The 16,215-nt window shown below is 41.3% G+C and overlaps 1 long non-coding RNA gene across 1 annotated transcript in view; it reads left to right on the top strand.

Annotated features, from left to right (window-relative positions):
* The window catches only part of LOC134947610 (uncharacterized), a 60,512-nt gene extending 46,114 nt beyond the window's left edge, over nucleotides 1-14,398 (top strand). The window contains exon 3 of the long non-coding RNA XR_010182651.1: nucleotides 14,198-14,398. This is a non-coding gene — a long non-coding RNA (uncharacterized LOC134947610). The remainder of the gene's footprint in view (nucleotides 1-14,197) is intronic.
* The last annotated feature ends 1,817 nt before the right edge of the window (nucleotides 14,399-16,215 follow it).

The following is a 16,215-nucleotide window of genomic DNA, read 5'->3' as shown; positions in this document are numbered from 1 at the left end:
ACGTCTGCCCCATTTTCAGCTTGTTTTCATTAAAAATCCTAATAGATTGCCTCTCTAAAACTGCGATGCTGTACCGTTTGGCATGGTACTGTGCTGTTATGGTGCTTTCGTACCATTTTAAGTCCCTACCCAGCTTGCTTTTTCTTAATATCCTAATAGTTTGAATATCTGGCTTAAACCAGTATTCAGCTTCCCTACAACCAGTAGACTTAATTGCTGCTTGCGCCTCTAGAGTAAGCTTGCCGTCACCGTTAGTATAGATCATGCTGTGCCGTATAGTCCCATGCGGCATAGCATTGTGCTATATGGTGCCTTCCTGACATCCATCCCATTTGCAGCTTGCTTTCATTTAAGATCCTTATAGTTTGCATTTTAGAATGTAATAAATCTCTAAAACTATGCTGTGTTATATGGCATGGCAATGTGCTGTATTTGGTGCTTTCGTACCATTTTAAGTCCCTATCCAGCTTCCTTCTTAATATCCTAATAGTTTGAATATCTGGGTTAATCCAGTATTCAGCATCCCTACAACCGTTAGACTTAATTGCTGCTTGCGCCTCTAGGATAAGCTTGCCATCACCATTAGTATAGCATCATGCTGTGCCGTATAATGCCATGCGGCATAGCATTGTGCTATATAGTGCCTTCCTGACATCCGTCCCATTTGCAGCTTGCTTTCATTTAAGATCCTTATAGTTTGCATTTCAGAATGTAATAAAGCTCTAAAACTATGCTGTGTTATATGGCATGGCAATGTGCTGTATTTGGTGCTTTCGTACCATTTTAAGTCCCTATCTAGCTTCCTTCTTAATATCCTAATAGTTTGAATATCTGGGTTAATCCAGTATTCAGCATCCCTACAACCGTTAGACTTAATTGCTGCTTGCGCCTCTAGGGTAAGCTTGCCATCACCATTAGTATAGCATCATGCTGTGCCGTATAGTGCCATGCTGCATAGCATTGTGCTATATGGTGACTTCCTGACGTCTGCCCCATTTTCAGCTTGTTTTCATTAAAAATCCTAATAGATTGCCTCTCTAAAACTGCGATGCTGTACCGTTTGGCATGGTACTGTGCTGTTATGGTGCTTTCGTACCATTTTAAGTCCCTACCCAGCTTGCTTTTTCTTAAAATCCTAATAGTTTGAATATCTGGCTTAAACCAGTATTCAGCTTCCCTACAACCAGTAGACTTAATTGCTGCTTGCGCCTCTAGAGTAAGCTTGCCGTCACCGTTAGTATAGATCATGCTGTGCCGTATAGTCCCATGCGGCATAGCATTGTGCTATATGGTGCCTTCCTGACAGCCATCCCATTTGCAGCTTGCTTTCATTTAAGATCCTTATAGTTTGCATTTCAGAATGTAATAAATCTCTAAAACTATGCTGTGTTGCATGGCAATGTGCTGTATTTGGTGCTTTTCGTACCATTTTAAGTCCCTATCCAGCTTGCTGCTTATTATCCTAATAGATCGAATATCTGGGTTAATCCAGTATTCAGCATCCCTACAACCGTTAGACTTAATTGCTGCTTGCGCCTCTAGGATAAGCTTGCAATCACCATTAGTATAGCATCATGCTGTGCCGTATAATGCCATGCGGCATAGCATTGTGCTATATAGTGCCTTCCTGACATCCGTCCCATTTGCAGCTTGCTTTCATTTAAGATCCTTATAGTTTGCATTTCAGAATGTAATAAAGCTCTAAAACTATGCTGTGTTATATGGCATGGCAATGTGCTGTATTTGGTGCTTTCGTACCATTTTAAGTCCCTATCCAGCTTCCTTCTTAATATCCTAATAGTTTGAATATCTGGGTTAATCCAGTACTCAGCATCCCTACAACCGTTAGACTTAATTGCTGCTTGCGCCTCTAGGGTAAGCTTGCCATCACCATTAGTATAGCATCATGCTGTGCCGTATAGTGCCATGCGGCATAGCATTGTGCTATATGGTGACTTCCTGACGTCTGCCCCATTTTCAGCTTGTTTTCATTAAAAATCCTAATAGATTGCCTCTCTAAAACTGCGATGCTGTACCGTTTGGCATGGTACTGTGCTGTTATGGTGCTTTCGTACCATTTTAAGTCCCTACCCAGCTTGCTTTTTCTTAATATCCTAATAGTTTGAATATCTGGCTTAAACCAGTATTCAGCTTCCCTACAACCAGTAGACTTAATTGCTGCTTGCGCCTCTAGAGTAAGCTTGCCGTCACCGTTAGTATAGATCATGCTGTGCCGTATAGTCCCATGCGGCATAGCATTGTGCTATATGGTGCCTTCCTGACATCCATCCCATTTGCAGCTTGCTTTCATTTAAGATCCTTATAGTTTGCATTTTAGAATGTAATAAAGCTCTAAAACTATGCTGTGTTATATGGCATGGCAATGTGCTGTATTTGGTGCTTTCGTACCATTTTAAGTCCCTATCCAGCTTCCTTCTTAATATCCTAATAGTTTGAATATCTGGGTTAATCCAGTATTCAGCATCCCTACAACCGTTAGACTTAATTGCTGCTTGCGCCTCTAGGGTAAGCTTGCCATCACCATTAGTATAGCATCATGCTGTGCCGTATAGTGCCATGCGGCATAGCATTGTGCTATATGGTGACTTCCTGACGTCTGCCCCATTTTCAGCTTGTTTTCATTTAAAATCCTAATAGATTGCCTCTCTAAAACTGCGATGCTGTACCGTTTGGCATGGTATTGTGCTGTTATGGTGCTTTCGTACCATTTTAAGTCCCTACCCAGCTTGCTTTTTCTTAAAATCCTAATAGTTTGAATATCTGGCTTAAACCAGTATTCAGCTTCCCTACAACCAGTAGACTTAATTGCTGCTTGCGCCTCTAGAGTAAGCTTGCCGTCACCGTTAGTATAGATCATGCTGTGCCGTATAGTCCCATGCGGCATAGCATTGTGCTATATGGTGCCTTCCTGACAGCCATCCCATTTGCAGCTTGCTTTCATTTAAGATCCTTATAGTTTGCATTTTAGAATGTAATAAAGCTCTAAAACTATGCTGTGTTATATGGCATGGTAATGTGCTGTATTTGGTGCTTTCGTACCATTTTAAGTCCCTATCCCGCTTCCTTCTTTATATCCTAATAGTTTGAATATCTGGGTTAATCCAGTATTTAGCATCCCTACAACCGTTAGACTTAATTGCTGCTTGCGCCTCTAGGGTAAGCTTGCCATCACCATTAGTATAGCATCATGCTGTGCCGTATAGTGCCATGCGGCATAGCATTGTGCTATATGGTGACTTCCTGACGTCTGCCCCATTTTCAGCTTGTTTTCATTTAAAATCCTAATAGATTGCCTCTCTAAAACTGCGATGCTGTACCGTTTGGCATGGTACTGTGCTGTTATGGTGCTTTCGTACCATTTTAAGTCCCTACCCAGCTTGCTTTTTCTTAATATCCCAATAGTTTGAATATCCGGCTTAAACCAGTATTCAGCTTCCCTACAACCAGTAGACTTAATTGCTGCTTGCGCCTCTAGAGTAAGCTTGCCGTCACCGTTAGTATAGCATCATGCTGTGCCGTATAGTCCCATGCGGCATAGCATTGTGCTATATGGTGCCTTCCTGACAGCCATCCCATTTGCAGCTTGCTTTCATTTAAGATCCTTATAGTTTGCATTTCAGAATGTAATAAATCTCTAAAACTATGCTGTGTTGCATGGCAATGTGCTGTATTTGGTGCTTTTCGTACCATTTTAAGTCCCTATCCAGCTTGCTGCTTATTATCCTAATAGATCGAATATCTGGGTTAATCCAGTATTCAGCATCCCTACAACCGTTAGACTTAATTGCTGCTTGCGCCTCTAGGATAAGCTTGCAATCACCATTAGTATAGCATCATGCTGTGCCGTATAATGCCATGCGGCATAGCATTGTGCTATATAGTGCCTTCCTGACATCCGTCCCATTTGCAGCTTGCTTTCATTTAAGATCCTTATAGTTTGCATTTCAGAATGTAATAAAGCTCTAAAACTATGCTGTGTTATATGGCATGGCAATGTGCTGTATTTGGTGCTTTCGTACCATTTTAAGTCCCTATCCAGCTTCCTTCTTAATATCCTAATAGTTTGAATATCTGGGTTAATCCAGTATTCAGCATCCCTACAACCGTTAGACTTAATTGCTGCTTGCGCCTCTAGGGTAAGCTTGCCATCACCATTAGTATAGCATCATGCTGTGCCGTATAGTGCCATGCGGCATAGCATTGTGCTATATGGTGACTTCCTGACGTCTGCCCCATTTTCAGCTTGTTTTCATTTAAAATCCTAATAGATTGCCTCTCTAAAACTGCGATGCTGTACCGTTTGGCATGGTATTGTGCTGTTATGGTGCTTTCGTACCATTTTAAGTCCCTACCCAGCTTGCTTTTTCTTAAAATCCTAATAGTTTGAATATCTGGCTTAAACCAGTATTCAGCTTCCCTACAACCAGTAGACTTAATTGCTGCTTGCGCCTCTAGAGTAAGCTTGCCGTCACCGTTAGTATAGATCATGCTGTGCCGTATAGTCCCATGCGGCATAGCATTGTGCTATATGGTGCCTTCCTGACATCCATCCCATTTGCAGCTTGCTTTCATTTAAGATCCTTATAGTTTGCATTTTAGAATGTAATAAAGCTCTAAAACTATGCTGTGTTATATGGCATGGCAATGTGCTGTATTTGGTGCTTTCGTACCATTTTAAGTCCCTATCCAGCTTCCTTCTTAATATCCTAATAGTTTGAATATCTGGGTTAATCCAGTATTCAGCATCCCTACAACCGTTAGACTTAATTGCTGCTTGCGCCTCTAGGGTAAGCTTGCCATCACCATTAGTATAGCATCATGCTGTGCCGTATAGTGCCATGCGGCATAGCATTGTGCTATATGGTGACTTCCTGACGTCTGCCCCATTTTCAGCTTGTTTTCATTTAAAATCCTAATAGATTGCCTCTCTAAAACTGCGATGCTGTACCGTTTGGCATGGTATTGTGCTGTTATGGTGCTTTCGTACCATTTTAAGTCCCTACCCAGCTTGCTTTTTCTTAAAATCCTAATAGTTTGAATATCTGGCTTAAACCAGTATTCAGCTTCCCTACAACCAGTAGACTTAATTGCTGCTTGCGCCTCTAGAGTAAGCTTGCCGTCACCGTTAGTATAGATCATGCTGTGCCGTATAGTCCCATGCGGCATAGCATTGTGCTATATGGTGCCTTCCTGACAGCCATCCCATTTGCAGCTTGCTTTCATTTAAGATCCTTATAGTTTGCATTTTAGAATGTAATAAAGCTCTAAAACTATGCTGTGTTATATGGCATGGTAATGTGCTGTATTTGGTGCTTTCGTACCATTTTAAGTCCCTATCCCGCTTCCTTCTTTATATCCTAATAGTTTGAATATCTGGGTTAATCCAGTATTTAGCATCCCTACAACCGTTAGACTTAATTGCTGCTTGCGCCTCTAGGGTAAGCTTGCCATCACCATTAGTATAGCATCATGCTGTGCCGTATAGTGCCATGCGGCATAGCATTGTGCTATATGGTGACTTCCTGACGTCTGCCCCATTTTCAGCTTGTTTTCATTTAAAATCCTAATAGATTGCCTCTCTAAAACTGCGATGCTGTACCGTTTGGCATGGTACTGTGCTGTTATGGTGCTTTCGTACCATTTTAAGTCCCTACCCAGCTTGCTTTTTCTTAATATCCCAATAGTTTGAATATCCGGCTTAAACCAGTATTCAGCTTCCCTACAACCAGTAGACTTAATTGCTGCTTGCGCCTCTAGAGTAAGCTTGCCGTCACCGTTAGTATAGCATCATGCTGTGCCGTATAGTCCCATGCGGCATAGCATTGTGCTATATGGTGCCTTCCTGACATCCATCCCATTTGCAGCTTGCTTTCATTTAAGATCCTTATAGTTTGCATTTCAGAATGTAATAAATCTCTAAAACTATGCTGTGTTGCATGGCAATGTGCAGTATTTGGTGCTTTTCGTACCATTTTAAGTCCCTATCCAGCTTGCTGCTTATTATCCTAATAGATCGAATATCTGGGTTAATCCAGTATTCAGCATCCCTACAACCGTTAGACTTCATTGCTGCTTGCGCCTCTAGGATAAGCTTGCCATCACCATTAGTATAGCATCATGCTGTGCCGTATAATGCCATGCGGCATAGCATTGTGCTATATAGTGCCTTCCTGACATCCGTCCCATTTGCAGCTTGCTTTCATTTAAGATCCTTATAGTTTGCATTTCAGAATGTAATAAAGCTCTAAAACTATGCTGTGTTATATGGCATGGCAATGTGCTGTATTTGGTGCTTTCGTACCATTTTAAGTCCCTATCCAGCTTCCTTCTTAATATCCTAATAGTTTGAATATCTGGGTTAATCCAGTATTCAGCATCCCTACAACCGTTAGACTTAATTGCTGCTTGCGCCTCTAGGGTAAGCTTGCCATCACCATTAGTATAGCATCATGCTGTGCCGTATAGTGCCATGCGGCATAGCATTGTGCTATATGGTGACTTCCTGACGTCTGCCCCATTTTCAGCTTGTTTTCATTTAAAATCCTAATAGATTGCCTCTCTAAAACTGGCATGGTACTGTGCTGTTATGGTGCTTTCGTACCATTTTAAGTCCCTACCCAGCTTGCTTTTTCTTAATATCCTAATAGTTTGAATATCTGGCTTAAACCAGTATTCAGCTTCCCTACAACCAGTAGACTTAATTGCTGCTTGCGCCTCTAGAGTAAGCTTGCCGTCACCGTTAGTATAGCATCATGCTGTGCCGTATAGTCCCATGCGGCATAGCATTGTGCTATATGGTGCCTTCCTGACATCCGTCCCATTTGCAGCTTGCTTTCATTTAAGATCCTTATAGTTTGCATTTTAGAATGTAATAAATCTCTAAAACTATGCTGTGTTATATGGCATGGCAATGTGCTGTATTTGGTGCTTTCGTACCATTTTAAGTCCCTATCCAGCTTCCTTCTTAATATCCTAATAGTTTGAATATCTGGGTTAATCCAGTATTCAGCATCCCTACAACCGTTAGACTTAATTGCTGCTTGCGCCTCTAGGGTAAGCTTGCCATTACCATTAGTATAGCATCATGCTGTGCCGTATAGTGCCATGCTGCATAGCATTGTGCTATATGGTGACTTCCTGACGTCTGCCCCATTTTCAGCTTGTTTTCATAAAAAATCCTAATAGATTGCCTCTCTAAAACTGCGATGCTGTACCGTTTGGCATGGTACTGTGCTGTTATGGTGCTTTCGTACCATTTTAAGTCCCTACCCAGCTTGCTTTTTCTTAAAATCCTAATAGTTTGAATATCTGGCTTAAACCAGTATTCAGCTTCCCTACAACCAGTAGACTTAATTGCTGCTTGCGCCTCTAGGGTAAGCTTGCCATCACCATTAGTATAGCATCATGCTGTGCCGTATAGTGCCATGCGGCATAGCATTGTGCTATATGGTGACTTCCTGACGTCTGCCCCATTTTCAGCTTGTTTTCATTAAAAATCCTAATAGATTGCCTCTCTAAAACTGCGATGCTGTACCGTTTGGCATGGTACTGTGCTGTTATGGTGCTTTCGTACCATTTTAAGTCCCTACCCAGCTTGCTTTTTCTTAATATCCTAATAGTTTGAATATCTGGCTTAAACCAGTATTCAGCTTCCCTACAACCAGTAGACTTAATTGCTGCTTGCGCCTCTAGAGTAAGCTTGCCGTCACCGTTAGTATAGATCATGCTGTGCCGTATAGTCCCATGCGGCATAGCATTGTGCTATATGGTGCCTTCCTGACATCCATCCCATTTGCAGCTTGCTTTCATTTAAGATCCTTATAGTTTGCATTTTAGAATGTAATAAATCTCTAAAACTATGCTGTGTTATATGGCATGGCAATGTGCTGTATTTGGTGCTTTCGTACCATTTTAAGTCCCTATCCAGCTTCCTTCTTAATATCCTAATAGTTTGAATATCTGGGTTAATCCAGTATTCAGCATCCCTACAACCGTTAGACTTAATTGCTGCTTGCGCCTCTAGGATAAGCTTGCCATCACCATTAGTATAGCATCATGCTGTGCCGTATAATGCCATGCGGCATAGCATTGTGCTATATAGTGCCTTCCTGACAGCCATCCCATTTGCAGCTTGCTTTCATTTAAGATCCTTATAGTTTGCATTTCAGAATGTAATAAATCTCTAAAACTATGCTGTGTTGCATGGCAATGTGCTGTATTTGGTGCTTTTCGTACCATTTTAAGTCCCTATCCAGCTTGCTGCTTATTATCCTAATAGATCGAATATCTGGGTTAATCCAGTATTCAGCATCCCTACAACCGTTAGACTTAATTGCTGCTTGCGCCTCTAGGATAAGCTTGCCATCACCATTAGTATAGCATCATGCTGTGCCGTATAATGCCATGCGGCATAGCATTGTGCTATATTGTGCCTTCCTGACATCCGTCCCATTTGCAGCTTGCTTTCATTTAAGATCCTTATAGTTTGCATTTCAGAATGTAATAAAGCTCTAAAACTATGCTGTGTTATATGGCATGGCAATGTGCTGTATTTGGTGCTTTCGTACCATTTTAAGTCCCTATCCAGCTTCCTTCTTAATATCCTAATAGTTTGAATATCTGGGTTAATCCAGTATTCAGCATCCCTACAACCGTTAGACTTAATTGCTGCTTGCGCCTCTAGGGTAAGCTTGCCATCACCATTAGTATAGCATCATGCTGTGCCGTATAGTGCCATGCGGCATAGCATTGTGCTATATGGTGACTTCCTGACGTCTGCCCCATTTTCAGCTTGTTTTCATTTAAAATCCTAATAGATTGCCTCTCTAAAACTGCGATGCTGTACCGTTTGGCATGGTATTGTGCTGTTATGGTGCTTTCGTACCATTTTAAGTCCCTACCCAGCTTGCTTTTTCTTAAAATCCTAATAGTTTGAATATCTGGCTTAAACCAGTATTCAGCTTCCCTACAACCAGTAGACTTAATTGCTGCTTGCGCCTCTAGAGTAAGCTTGCCGTCACCGTTAGTATAGATCATGCTGTGCCGTATAGTCCCATGCGGCATAGCATTGTGCTATATGGTGCCTTCCTGACAGCCATCCCATTTGCAGCTTGCTTTCATTTAAGATCCTTATAGTTTGCATTTCAGAATGTAATAAATCTCTAAAACTATGCTGTGTTGCATGGCAATGTGCAGTATTTGGTGCTTTTCGTACCATTTTAAGTCCCTATCCAGCTTGCTGCTTATTATCCTAATAGATCGAATATCTGGGTTAATCCAGTATTCAGCATCCCTACAACCGTTAGACTTAATTGCTGCTTGCGCCTCTAGGATAAGCTTGCCATCACCATTAGTATAGCATCATGCTGTGCCGTATAATGCCATGCGGCATAGCATTGTGCTATATAGTGCCTTCCTGACATCCGTCCCATTTGCAGCTTGCTTTCATTTAAGATCCTTATAGTTTGCATTTCAGAATGTAATAAAGCTCTAAAACTATGCTGTGTTATATGGCATGGCAATGTGCTGTATTTGGTGCTTTCGTACCATTTTAAGTCCCTATCCAGCTTCCTTCTTAATATCCTAATAGTTTGAATATCTGGGTTAATCCAGTATTCAGCATCCCTACAACCGTTAGACTTAATTGCTGCTTGCGCCTCTAGGGTAAGCTTGCCATCACCATTAGTATAGCATCATGCTGTGCCGTATAGTGCCATGCTGCATAGCATTGTGCTATATGGTGACTTCCTGACGTCTGCCCCATTTTCAGCTTGTTTTCATTTAAAATCCTAATAGATTGCCTCTCTAAAACTGCGATGCTGTACCGTTTGGCATGGTACTGTGCTGTTATGGTGCTTTCGTACCATTTTAAGTCCCTACCCAGCTTGCTTTTTCTTAATATCCTAATAGTTTGAATATCTGGCTTAAACCAGTATTCAGCTTCCCTACAACCAGTAGACTTAATTGCTGCTTGTGCCTCTAGAGTAAGCTTGCCGTCACCATTAGTATAGCATCATGCTGTGCCGTATAGTCCCATGCGGCATAGCATTGTGCTATATGGTGCCTTCCTGACATCCGTCCCATTTGCAGCTTGCTTTCATTTAAGATCCTTATAGTTTGCATTTTAGAATGTAATAAAGCTCTAAAACTATGCTGTGTTATATGGCATGGCAATGTGCTGTATTTGGTGCTTTCGTACCATTTTAAGTCCCTATCCAGCTTCCTTCTTAATATCCTAATAGTTTGAATATCTGGGTTAATCCAGTATTCAGCATCCCTACAACCGTTAGACTTAATTGCTGCTTGCGCCTCTAGGGTAAGCTTGCCATCACCATTAGTATAGCATCATGCTGTGCTGTATAGTACCATGCGGCATAGCATTGTGCTATATGGTGACTTCCTGACGTCTGCCCCATTTTCAGCTTGTTTTCATTTAAAATCCTAATAGATTGCCTCTCTAAAACTGCGATGCTGTACTGTTTGGCATGGTACTGTGCTGTTATGGTGCTTTCGTACCATTTTAAGTCCCTACCCAGCTTGCTTTTTCTTAATATCCCAATAGTTTGAATATCCGGCTTAAACCAGTATTCAGCTTCCCTACAACCAGTAGACTTAATTGCTGCTTGCGCCTCTAGAGTAAGCTTGCCGTCACCGTTAGTATAGCATCATGCTGTGCCGTATAATGCCATGCGGCATAGCATTGTGCTATATAGTGCCTTCCTGACATCCGTCCCATTTGCAGCTTGCTTTCATTTAAGATCCTTATAGTTTGCATTTCAGAATGTAATAAAGCTCTAAAACTATGCTGTGTTATATGGCATGGCAATGTGCTGTATTTGGTGCTTTCGTACCATTTTAAGTCCCTATCCAGCTTCCTTCTTAATATCCGAATAGTTTGAATTTCTGGGTTAATCCAGTATTCAGCATCCCTACAACCGTTAGACTTAATTGCTGCTTGCGCCTCTAGAGTAAGCTTGCCGTCACCGTTAGTATAGCATCATGCTGTGCCGTATAGTCCCATGCGGCATAGCATTGTGCTATATGGTGCCTTCCTGACATCCATCCCATTTGCAGCTTGCTTTCATTTAAGATCGTTATAGTTTGCATTTCAGAATGTAATAAATCTCTAAAACTATGCTGTGTTGCATGGCAATGTGCTGTATTTGGTGCTTTTCGTACCATTTTAAGTCCCTATCCAGCTTGCTGCTTATTATCGTAATAGATCGAATATCTGGGTTAATCCAGTATTCAGCATCCCTACAACCGTTAGACTTAATTGCTGCTTGCGCCTCTAGGATAAGCTTGCCATCACCATTAGTATAGCATCATGCTGTGCCGTATAACGCCATGCGGCATAGCATTGTGCTATATAGTCAAAAAGTGGTGTAGAGAAGTCCTTCGTGGCGCTTCTAGTATGACGGTGGCTGCCCGCAAAGTACACTGGTACCCTATCCCAAGGGGTGTAAATGATAGAAAGATCTGTGGTTATGTGGACTAGATGGCGCTACCGTTCAAGTGGTGAAGGAGGAGAGAGTGAAAAAAAGCTTAAACTTAGCTTATAGTTGAGGTCTGAGATGTTCTGCTCCTGGTGACAAAACAGGATGCTCCAGTATACGTGTAGAGAAAAAATTGGAAAAAAAACAATGTGTAGTAGGGTTTTTTTTAGAACAAATGGTAAATATATTGTAAAAAGTTTGTTCACTTCTATCGTGAATGGTTAACCCACGGTTATGTATATTACGAATAATAGGAGGCTGATGAAAACACACCTTACTTACACAAGCAAAGGTGTGAGAAAACCTATAAAGGTTTCTTTCTTGGTATCCTCCCAAATATATAGACCAATACAGTGGAAGCGTCGATAGGTCAATTATGTACCTGGCACTCACAGTTAAAGCTGTTATGATCCTCATATAACGGTTTCTTTGACCGGCGATCGGGGCATCCGTCCCATTTGCAGCTTGCTTTCATTTAAGATCCTTATAGTTTGCATTTCAGAATGTAATAAAGCTCTAAAACTATGCTGTGTTATATGGCATGGCAATGTGCTGTATTTGGTGCTTTCGTACCATTTTAAGTCCCTATCCAGCTTCCTTCTTAATATCCTAATAGTTTGAATATCTAGGTTAAACCAGTATTCAGCTTCCCTACAACCAGTAGACTTAATTGCTGCTTGCGCCTCTAGAGTAAGCTTGCCGTCACCGTTATTATAGCATCATGCTGTGCCGTATAGTCCCATGCGGCATAGCATTGTGCTATATAGTGCCTTCCTGACATCCGTCCCATTTGCAGCTTGCTTTCATTTAAGATCCTTATAGTTTGCATTTCAGAATGTAATAAATCTCTAAAACTATGCTGTGTTGCATGGCAATGTGCTGTATTTGGTGCTTTTCGTACCATTTTAAGTCCCTATCCAGCTTGCTGCTTATTATCCTAATAGATCGAATATCTGGGTTAATCCAGTATTCAGCATCCCTACAACCGTTAGACTTAATTGCTGCTTGCGCCTCTAGGATAAGCTTGCCATCACCATTAGTATAGCATCATGCTGTGCCGTATAACGCCATGCGGCATAGCATTGTGCTATATAGTCAAAAAGTGGTGTAGAGAAGTCCTTCGTGGCGCTTCTAGTATGACGGTGGCTGCCCGCAAAGTACACTGGTACCCTATCCCAAGGGGTGTAAATGATAGAAAGATCTGTGGTTATGTGGACTAGATGGCGCTACCGTTCAAGTGGTGAAGGAGGAGAGAGTGAAAAAAAGCTTAAACTTAGCTTATAGTTGAGGTCTGAGATGTTCTGCTCCTGGTGACAAAACAGGATGCTCCAGTATACGTGTAGAGAAAAAATTGGAAAAAAACAATGTGTAGTAGGGTTTTTTTTAGAACAAATGGTAAATATATTGTAAAAAGTTTGTTCACTTCTATCGTGAATGGTTAACCCACGGTTATGTATATTACGAATAATAGGAGGCTGATGAAAACACACCTTACTTACACAAGCAAAGGTGTGAGAAAACCTATAAAGGTTTCTTTCTTGGTATCCTCCCAAATATATAGACCAATACAGTGGAAGCGTCGATAGGTCAATTATGTACCTGGCACTCACAGTTAAAGCTGTTATGATCCTCATATAACGGTTTCTTTGACCGGCGATCGGGGCATCCGTCCCATTTGCAGCTTGCTTTCATTTAAGATCCTTATAGTTTGCATTTCAGAATGTAATAAAGCTCTAAAACTATGCTGTGTTATATGGCATGGCAATGTGCTGTATTTGGTGCTTTCGTACCATTTTAAGTCCCTATCCAGCTTCCTTCTTAATATCCTAATAGTTTGAATATCTAGGTTAAACCAGTATTCAGCTTCCCTACAACCAGTAGACTTAATTGCTGCTTGCGCCTCTAGAGTAAGCTTGCCGTCACCGTTATTATAGCATCATGCTGTGCCGTATAGTCCCATGCGGCATAGCATTGTGCTATATAGTGCCTTCCTGACATCCGTCCCATTTGCAGCTTGCTTTCATTTAAGATCCTTATAGTTTGCATTTCAGAATGTAATAAATCTCTAAAACTATGCTGTGTTGCATGGCAATGTGCTGTATTTGGTGCTTTTCGTACCATTTTAAGTCCCTATCCAGCTTGCTGCTTATTATCCTAATAGATCGAATATCTGGGTTAATCCAGTATTCAGCATCCCTACAACCGTTAGACTTAATTGCTGCTTGCGCCTCTAGGATAAGCTTGCCATCACCATTAGTATAGCATCATGCTGTGCCGTATAATGCCATGCGGCATAGCATTGTGCTATATAGTGCCTTCCTGACATCCGTCCCACTCTTAATATCCTAATAGTTTTCATGTCAGAATGTACTGGTTCTCTAAAAGTATGTGGTGTTGTGCGGTGTGGCATGGCAATGTTCTGTATGGTGTCTACCTAAAGATTTCACTCCGATTTCCAGCTGGCTTTTTCTTAATATCCTAATACAAAGATTCTCAAACTTGTTTTTCAAGGCACCTTAATGGTCCAAGTTTTAAGTATATCCAGTTCTGTAAGGTGCCTTGCATTATGGCATCATGTAATATGTTGACTTCCTGTAGGGAGTTGTGCGTTTCATTTAAAATTGTCTGTTTTATATTGTTTACAGACTTTACTTACTAGTATTGTTTCCACTTCTCACTAGGGCAGATACTCTATTGAATGTTGAGGTTTTTGGGTACCTGAAAGAAAATGGTTTGCTTCATCCATTAGCAAATTTGCAAGAGGAAGCCAATGTCTTGAAACACGGAGGACAGCTGTGTGGGTGACATTAAAAGCGAGCATCAGGATCCAGTGCTGCAGACTATTGTGTCTCCGAAGCTGCCGGACTCAATGTTTATTGACTTCGGTGCACAGGTAAATATCTTTTGTATTCGTTTTAGATAACTATATTCCTTTCATATTGTAATAGTTTGTATTGCTGGGTATAACATGTTTTGATGGCTGTATTGTGCCTTGCTGAAGTTGTCAGCCCATATCCATCTTGCTTTTTCTTCATATCCTAATAGTTTGAATATCTGGGTTAAACCAGTATTCAGCATCCCTACAATCTTTAGACTTAATTGCCGCTTGCCTCGGTAAGGTATGCTTGCCGTGCGGCAGAGGATTGTGCTATATGGTGCTTTCCTTACGTCTGTCCCATCTCCAGCATGCTTTCATTTAAAATCCTTATAGTTTGCCTTTCTAAAACTATGCGGTGCTGTACCATATGGCATGGTACTGTGCTGTTATGGTGCTTTCGTACCATTTTAAGTCCCTATCCAGCTTGCTGCTTCTTAATATCCTAATAGTTTGAATATCTGGGTTAAACCCAGTATTCAGCATCCCTACAACCGTTAGACTTAATTGCCACTTGTGCCGGTAGGGTAAGCCATACTTGCCTACCTGACCCTCTCCATGAGGGAGAAAATGCTCTGTTCCTGGAATTTTCTGGTAATGTATGATTGCCATCACCTGTGGTGAAACACCTTTCTTATGAATTAACTAGCTCACCACAGGTGATGACAATTATACATTACCATGAAAGTCCAGGAACAGAGCAATTTTCTCCCTCATGGAGAGGGTCAGGTAGGCAAGTTTGGGGTAAGCTTGCTATCGCCGTTAGTATAGGATCATGCTGTGCCGTATAGTGCCGCTTGGCATTGTGCTGTATGGTGCCTTGCAGTATGTCTTCATGTGGTATGTTGACTATCTGTAGGGTGTTGTGCATTTAAAATTTGCAGTTTTATATTGTTTAGAGGCTTTATTTACTACTGCTGTTTCCACTTCTCACTAGGGAGCTACTCTATTGAATATTGAGGTAATTAATATCCTAACACAAAGGTTCCCAAACTGTCTCTATCGTTCCATGTTTTAAGTATATTCAGTTCTGTAACGAGCCTTGCTGTATGGCGTCGTGTAGACGTGTTGTGCCAGTTATTTAAAGTTGGTAGTTTTATATTGTTTACAGACTGACTTGTATTGTTTCCACTTCTCACTAGGGCAGCTACTCTATTGAATATTGAGGTTTTTGGGTACCTGAAAGAAAATGGTTTGCTTCTTCCATTGGCAACGTTGCAAGAGGATGGCACTGTCTTCAAACAATCTTGGATGTTCTAGATGGCTCTGTGGTGGGCAATAAAAGCAAGCATCAGGATCCAGTGCTGCAGACTACAGAGTTTCGGATGCTGCTGGACAAGATGAGTATTAAGTTCAGTGCACAGGTAAATATATCCTGTATACATTTTGTACAACTAGATTCCTTTCATATCGGAACAGTTTGTATTTCTGGGAGAACCCTGTTTAATGCTCCCTAAAACAGTTAGTTGGCATCATGCTCTTTGGTGTTTTGCCGTATAGAAATACAACGTATGGCATTGTGCAGTATAGTGCCTTCCTTGTGTTTTCAGTCCTATATCCTGCTTGCTCTTCCCTAATATCGTAATAGTTTGTATTTCTGGGTGTAATTTATTATCACCGTCCTTAATACCGTTAGTATGGCATCATGCTGTGTGGTGCTTTGCCGTATGGCACTGTGCGGCTTTTGCATTATGCAGTATTGTGCTTTACTGACGTGGTCAGCCCCATATCCAGCTTGCTTTTACTTTAATATCCTAATAGGTTACACCTAGCAGTAGAAACTATTATCATTGTCCCTACATCCATAACATCATGCTGTGCCGT

Source organism: Pseudophryne corroboree, chromosome 8, assembly GCF_028390025.1.
Source record: "Pseudophryne corroboree isolate aPseCor3 chromosome 8, aPseCor3.hap2, whole genome shotgun sequence".
NCBI lineage: Eukaryota > Metazoa > Chordata > Amphibia > Anura > Myobatrachidae > Pseudophryne > Pseudophryne corroboree.
This window is presented reverse-complemented; position numbering and strand designations above follow the sequence as displayed.